We start from the raw sequence: 7,880 nt of genomic DNA, 5'->3' as shown, positions 1-7,880 counted from the left end.
AGACCAGGAAAGGATGGCACCCTAACTGCTGGTCTAGAGGTAGTCCAGACAGAGGGAGCTCATGAAGGAAGAGGGTTCACTACTAGCCACAGGTCTGGAAATAGGTTTGCAGGTTTTTAGATGGCAGAGGGTTGGGGGAAGGGGAGAAAAGGAAGAGGCAACTCACCCAGTAAAAGTGGCTCACCCCCCCCCAATGTTTCTTTTTTTTTTTTTTTTGGTCCAGTTGATCTGTCTAATGGTGAGGGCTAGGGTATTGGGATCACCCATTATTAAGTGTGTTAGGATTTATCTGTGAGTTTAAATTTAGTAGTGTGTAATCCCACCAACAGTGAATGAGGATTTTCCTTTTCCTACATCCTCACCAGCCCTTGATATTGGTTGTTCTTAGCCATTCTGACTGGGACAAGATGAAATCTCAAAGTTGCTTCTTTTTTAACTTTCATTTCCCTAATTGCTGAAGATGATGAACACTTTTTGAGATAGTTCTTAACCATTTTTATTTTTTCTTTTGAGAACTCTTTGTTCTAATCCATACCTATTTTTAATTGGATTGTTTGCTTTCTTGATTACTTTTTTGAGTTATTTTTATGTTCTAGATATTAATCCTCTGTTAGATATCTTGTCAGCTAGCAAAGATTCTCTCCCAGGTCACTTCTCTTTTTCTCAGTAGAGATGTTTGCAGTGTTCAAGAGAGATATTGCAATAATGATTTCCTCTCTTAGGCTGGTATTCTAGGCACCAGGCTCCATCTCCAATCTGGAGAGAGAGAGAGAGAGAGAGAGAGAGAGAGAGAGAGAGAGAGAGAGAGAGATTGAGAAACACAAAATGGTAAATAAAAGGTGTGAGCAGCCAAGGACAGAGCTAGCTTGCATTGTTTTTATTTGTTGTTTGTTTTGGTTTTTTTGAGACAAGATTTCTCTGTGTAACAGCCCTGGCTGTCCTGGAAACTGTTCTTTGGACCAAGCTGGCCTCGAACTCAGAGATCCAACCCTCTGCCTCCCATGTGCTGGGATTAAAGGCATGTGCCACCACCGCCTGGTTTATTGCTTGCATTGTTGACCTAGGCTATTATGTAGATGCAGAATAGCTGTAGGTGGGCATGAGAGCTGGCTGGAGATAGCGGGTAATGCTGTTTCTGGCCTAGCTGTTGTTTTCCAAGTCCATTGCAGATCAGCAGTTTTGTCTTCCTAGTTCTGCTCTAGGTTATATTCCATGTTGATTTTTCTATTGGTTCCGGTCTCTTGTGGGTTCCGAGTTCACTCCTGTGTGGAGTTCTTGCACGGAGATGCTTGGCTCTGTTCTGTGAGCTGGGCAGAGCTGAGATACACTGCCCAGCTGTGGTGGTTATGGTCCTTCAGGGCCAGCAGCAGACAGAGGTGGCTGCACAGTGCCCAAAGCACTATTCACATTTTACGCTTAGTTTTCAGTTTCACTGTTTCTGGTTGGGCGATGATGGCGGTTACAGAAGCAGTGGCTAGGCGACTAAATGCAAATGTCTCTATTGGTGCTGCTTTTGTCGATTTCCTGGGAGAGTTCTGTGAGTCTGGTTTGTTATCAGCTGCGGGACTCTTCTGGATCCTGCAGCTGCAGCAGCCATTGTGTTGGATGGAGACACAGTAACAAGTCCTCACAGAACAGTCGGGGCGGTTCCTGGGTTTGATGGTAGCAGATTTGTACTGCACTCATCAAGCGGCTCCTAGGGGCTGGTGAGGCAGCTGATTGACAAGTTATTCCTCTTCCCTTTGTATCCCTAACTGTAACCAGTCCGTCATTTGGACATGGCTTCTAGGCCACCATCTTACCTTGAAACTCCTCCTTGAACTTGGAGTTATGCAGAGGCTCTGAGTTCCAGGAAGAAAACACAACTGGAGTGTTTGTTTATGGGTTATCAGCCATTGAAGGGTCCCTGGGTGATGAGGAGGACTTGACCTACAGGATGGGTCCCGGAACTGAACAGATCTTTGCAAGAACCAAGGCAAAGTGGGGCAGAAGCCTGGGTGGAAGGGTAGATTGTGTTAGCAAGGAGAGCAGATGTGAGGGAGACAGATCTTTTGGATAGCTTCTATGTCACTTTTGCGGAGGGTGGCTGGTCACGTGATCCAAGCCTTTGGGCATTAGCAAGGTCCGTTAAACAGGACTGGGCAGGAGCAGACAAGTAGTGTTTGGAAATCCAAACAAAGTCACTTTAATGGCTTTTCCTTCCTACAGAGGTGAGGCTCTGTAATGACATGATTTTAACCCCTGCCAGGGATGGAGCAGTGCTCTGAGTGTTGAAATGGACCCTGGAGCCAAGGGGAGATGCAGCTTTCAGCATCCATCCTGGCATGTGGCTCTTACACAAGTCCCTTTGGCCTGTTCAGTGGGTTTACACAATTCGAACAATGTCTGGAAAATATGCCCCAGAGTGAATCCAAGCTAGTTGTGTCTGGCAGTCAACAGACTCCATAACTCTATGCCTCAGGGTACCCATGTCCACATGGTGCTATGTGTACCATCGCCTCTCTGCCTGGCAGCTCAGTCCTGCTTGGCTCAGCAATGGTAGAGGGAGGCAGAGGCAGAGGGCAGGAACCTTGCCCCTCAGTGAGGAGAAGGCTGGCAGGTGGGGTTTGTGTCGCTTAGCTGTCCAAGACAGCAGCTGCCTTCTTGCCCAACATTATGCACAAGCATGCACAGATGTCTCCTTTCCCTGGTATGTGCTGCTAACAATTTTGTCCACCATCCTTTTTCCAAGAGACAGTGAAGCTGTCCTTAGGCATCAGGAAACTCAATGGGATCAGTGATGCCAGGCTGTTGGGAGTTACTAGGGAGTTAAGGGCTTAAAAATAGACGAATTTTCCGGATCATGAAATATTTCCCTTTTCACTATAAAAACCTTGAAATACTACTGGTGTGTGTGTGTGTGTGTGTGTGTGTGTGTGTGTGTGTGTGTGTGTGTGTTTCCTTTTGTTTATTTGGAGCTGTGCTGGGATTAGAACCCGGGGACCTGTTGATTATAAGCAAGTGCTACCCAGCCAACTGTTTTTGATGAAAACTTTTACTGTATGAATGGAATGCTTCTACACTTTGCTGAGCAGATGTCGCACGGCACGCTGATGGCTCGAAGACTTTCCTTAGGCCCCCAATAACTGCGCTGTTTTGAACAATGCACCCCGAGAGCATATGGAACCGATGTTCTCATAGGGAATGATTCCCAGCGACAGTGCTAGAAATACAGATGAACAAATAAAACCCTAGATAATAGAAGCGGATAGTTTTGAAAAATCGTTCTCCCTCCCGTTGCAATCCATGCTAATTGTGGAAGGCTGGTGAGCACACATGAAAAGGGAGGACGTTAAATTGCTGAGTTGAGGTGCCAAGTCGCTTTGCCGGGAGTTGTCACTCTCTTGCCGTTGTCTATGGGCACAACTGTTAATAATATCACTCTGTGTCTGCTTTCTGGCTCCCAGCTGGTCCTCAAGGTAATGTGTCTGTATTTTGTGACTCTGCTTCTTAAGAGGCTGTTGTTGACTTCAAGGAGATAAGACAGATGTTACTGTGAATTTGTAATTTGTTTATGTTCTTCTAGAGTAAAAAGCACCCTCAAGATTGTTCCCTGCCCGCTTCAGCTTGGCATCCCTGGAGCAGGAAGATGCAGGGAGAGAGATAGTCAAACCCGCCCTTCTAGAAACAGCTTTGCCCAGGACTGTATTTCAGTAGTTGTACGTTTGGAGTTGCCATAGATTTTAAAGAATCATTCAAAGTTAATGGGGTGCCAAACATTTTAAAATTGCAGCCCTACCTCTCACTAATGTCAAACCATACACACTTCTGTTTCCATATCCATGTTTATGTGTGTACTTCCCACACTTGAAACGTTTTCACCCTTGAAAACCACTTTTGAGTAGTTTCTTATGTGTCTAGTACTTAAGCTTAAATGGCTTAAGTTATGCTTAAATGCATAATGTTCTGTTCCATCACTACAGAGTGATTATTACTGTAAGATGTTGGGTATCAAAACTGTCTTAGACATGTCGCCTGCCCACAGGTGAAGTTTCCTCATGCTAGAAGCCTAGTAGGCATTCCTGACGCACTATCCTTCTGTAGGGGCCTCAAGGTAGAAACCTTGGAAGCCACAAGGAAAGAAAGGATTTTGAAGACAAAAGTAATTTTCTTCCTTTGATAGAACCATATATTGGAGAAGCTATGGAATGTCAAATCAAGAACTAGGGCTAACTAGCCTGCCACATCCCCCTGGTGATTAGACCCAGCGCTTTAGTTCCCTTACTGTTGGTGGTGATACACTTCCTAGGGTACCGGGCATTGATGTGGATGTGTCGGGGAGTGGAACGCTGTTAGTGTTGGTATTGCTGTGGGCACTAGGAAGTAAGCCAGCCCTGTGCTGAGGGCCAGACTCCAAGGAAAGCAATAGGGGTGACTGGCTCCCTCAGGGCACACTCATGTCTGCTGGGGTGCACTTGCATACTTCCAGGCCCCACGTCTCCCGTCTTTTCCAGAGCTTTCATTTATAGGTCCATCCTCAATGGGCTCTCTGGACTCTGCTCCCATCAGATAAGTATCCACCGAGGCAAGGAAGAGCTAAAGCTTTCCCAGCAATGTTTGAAAGTGTACTGTTGGGTTTTGATTGCTAGACCCCGGTTGGACACCCGAGCCGCCTTGCTAATTAATAGGAGGTACAAGGCCAGAGCTGAGCCATGGCAGGTAGCTTGGCACTCATGACTGCACTGGAAAGCTATGCCCCGGTCCACCTGCCTCCTGTTTTCCCCACTGGAAAATGACCATCTCCCTCCTGCAAAGACTCACTTACTGCTCCCCCCAGAAGGATGAGGTCATGAAACCAACATGTAGCCAGTTCTTCTCCTACACCTTATATATTTTTTATAGTTTATTTTTCATTATTTTCATCATTTTAAAGACTCTTAAAAGTTTGTGTGTCTGGGTGTTTTGCCTGCATGGACTTGTATGCATCACGTTCTTGTTCATAGAGTGCAGAAGAGGGCATTGGATCCCCTGGAACTGGAGCTGTGGTGGTTGGATATGGGTGCTGGGAATAAACCTGGGTCCTCCCCAAGAGCAGCTCTAAACCACGGAGCAGTCTCTCCAGCCCCTCTTCATGCATTTTTGAGCTCAATTATCCTCGCTTTCAAAGCTCTTCCAACATCTATTCTGGAGGTTGTGGAGTGGGCTGTGGTTTCAACATGCCACCCCCACCCCCCAAGTTTATGCCCTGGAAGCATAATCTCCTCTACAATGTTGAGGGTGACATTCCTTTTCCACAGAGAGGTGACTTTTCCAAGTGGCTGTTAAGAGGTGGTCAGACAGGGACCTGCCTTCAATGTCCATTTTGCAGGCGTTTACTCCTTAGTTGGAAAGGTGACTTCAGCTCGTCCTGCTGTCTCAACGGGTCCCCTTCCCTTCTGCCTTCTGCCATGGGATGTCACAGCCAGAGGTCGTCACTAGATGCCAGTGCCTTAACCTTGAGCTTCTGGTACTGTCAGAAATGAATCGCTGTTCTTTATCAATCAAGTTTAGGAGTTATGGCCTGGCATCTCCGAACAGACTACGATGGCATCACTGACGAGGTTCTCAAGTGACATAAGCATCCAGCTAAACATTAAAAGCATCTATTAGTCTTCAGTCCTACTTCCCAGAGCTGCCTCGGGACCCTTGGCATCTACATGTAGCGCTTGAGGTGGTCTTGGTGGTTAGCAGAGAATAAATGTTTGAATTTGGTTACCTTGATTTCAGTTGGAATGATTTATTTGTTTAGGCTTTACCTCCTTCCAGGAAGAGAGGCCTAAGGCCTATGATTGTGTTTCTGTTCATAGTATCCGTAGACTCTTTTGTTCTTATTCTGTCTCATTCTCTCTCCACCCCAAAACTGCAGGGGCTGGGAACCCCACAGGAACCACCAGCAGCCTTTTGCTTCTCAAAGTGCCTCCTAGCAGCTCGATGAAGCCGTTTCATGTAGAGCAGGAAGCTGCCCATACATGACTAACACCGAAGCCTCTTCTTGTGTGTTGCTGTATCCCTGAAGGGTTCCTAGTGTGGCTGTGAGGACCCTGTGAACCGAGAAGTTTATTCAGGCCTGGCCTCTACCTGACTGGACATCCCACGAGGTAGCTTCGCTTCCACAACCTGACCTGGGATGTCTTTCTTCCACACTGCTTCTCCTTTCTACCCAGGGCAGCTACAAAGTACCCCCACCAAGCCACATTCGCCATCAGCTCAGTCCTTTCATTTTATTCTCATCTCCAAGGGTCTAATCATCACACAGCAGAGTGCTGTGTTGGCTCCAGTGGGTACAAGTCTCCCTCTAGCTGAGCAGCCTCAGCATCCTTGGATAATCTCTTGTCATTCTCCTGGGATGGGCTACATATTTTAAGGAACTAACCCAGCATCCCTTGTCTTGGCACATTGCTCTCACCCTATTGAGTGATTGGCTTGTCCTCTCATCCGTCCAGTAAGCCTTTATTTCACGCCTCTTCCTGTGCATCATGGCACATCCTAGGTGTATTATCTCTCTGACATGTTTCTTCAGAAAGTACTATTCCACTTCTGGTGAGGGTCTTTTCTTTTTTGCAGCAGCTCCTTGTGCTCTCACATGGCAGGAGTCAGAAATGCCATGGCTTCACCTCTAGAAAGAGAGAAAGATGGGAAACAGGTTCTTTTTGTGCCCTCAATACCTGAGCATTTGCTGAAGACCCTGTGTTAGAGAGTGAGTTTCAGCTAATGAATCTGGTTGAGACCCAGACAGCCTAGTACTCTTTCCTCACTCACCTAAAGTTCTCCAGGAGGGTTCTCTGGCAATTCTGCCAGTGTGGCACTCGGAATTTGTGGAAGGGGATACACAACCTCCACACTATGGCACAGCCTGGCTTTGGGTGTTTTCTGTGGTAGGCTTACCTCCACCTCAGCATAGTGGCATCAGGTGGTGGCACTAGGAATCGGCGCAGCAATGCTGGCCTCATGCCTGGGCGGCAGACCTTGGGGACCCCAGACAGGCAGTACGAACTCCGCTGGGGATACATGTCAGGATAAGGCAGAACTACCCTGCCAACCCTCTGCTCCCAGCCCTCCACCCACTCCATCTCTCTTCAGCAATCAGGCCTTTTCGTTTTGTTAAATTTCTTTTAACATGAAAGCTTTACCCATTCTGTTTCTCTCCCTTGTCCGCCCCGCCCCCCACATCCGTTCACTCTCTTTGACCTTCTGCCAAACCCTCTTCATGTTCAGCCACCCTCCCTCTTCCTTCCTCGCCTGGTGCAGGCTGTGTGAGTCCTCTGTGTTCAACCCCTAAGGTTACATAAACAGTACTTTGAATTTCTCTTCTTTCTGTGGCTTCAGAGCTTTGTTTTCAGGTTCATTAGGGACTTCCTCTCAGTGTAATTACCACCCATTCTCTTTGACTGCTTCCCACCTTCCCCCGGTTTGTTTAAAAAAAAAAAAAAAGCCATAGATCTTCCGATATTTCTTTCTCTTTAAAAGCTGTTACCTGCCTGTCTGCCCATCAATCTTGCTGATTCTGTTTCAAGGCGTTTTCCGGAGGCAGCTTCTGCCGACAAGAGAGCTCTGTTTCTGTTCCACCTCCCCTTACTTTAACGGGGAGGTGAAACAGGACAGAAGAAAGGATTAATCTCTTGAACTCCACCTCTGTCCTTTCCAGGGTCTTGTCTGTGCACTGGCTGCTTTGGTGGCTCCGTGTCTTGTAAAGCTTTGTTGTGATGAAATCAGTGGGATGTGTGTGAGGCTTCCCTGGTCGCCGACTTTTGTATCTCTCTTGGTTTTCCATTCTACTCTATTAACAAAGCTACCCTCTTCTGTGTGGTGCTCTTCCAGCTGAGACCAGAGGTCTTGGCAAATGGAATCTGTCTTTTGGCTAT

The 7,880-nt window shown here is 47.0% G+C and overlaps 1 long non-coding RNA gene across 1 annotated transcript; it reads right to left on the bottom strand.

The window, feature by feature from the left end:
• Nucleotides 1-6,225: 6,225 nt before the first annotated feature.
• Nucleotides 6,226-7,673, bottom strand: LOC131926483 (uncharacterized). Its single transcript, XR_009383496.1, has 2 exons — nt 7,493-7,673; nt 6,226-6,634 (listed from the first exon to the last, which is right to left on the bottom strand). It is a non-coding gene; the product is annotated as an uncharacterized LOC131926483 (long non-coding RNA).
• Nucleotides 7,674-7,880: the final 207 nt, after the last annotated feature.

The sequence above is a fragment of the Peromyscus eremicus genome, chromosome 16_21 (assembly GCF_949786415.1).
Source record: "Peromyscus eremicus chromosome 16_21, PerEre_H2_v1, whole genome shotgun sequence".
NCBI lineage: Eukaryota > Metazoa > Chordata > Mammalia > Rodentia > Cricetidae > Peromyscus > Peromyscus eremicus.
This window is presented reverse-complemented; position numbering and strand designations above follow the sequence as displayed.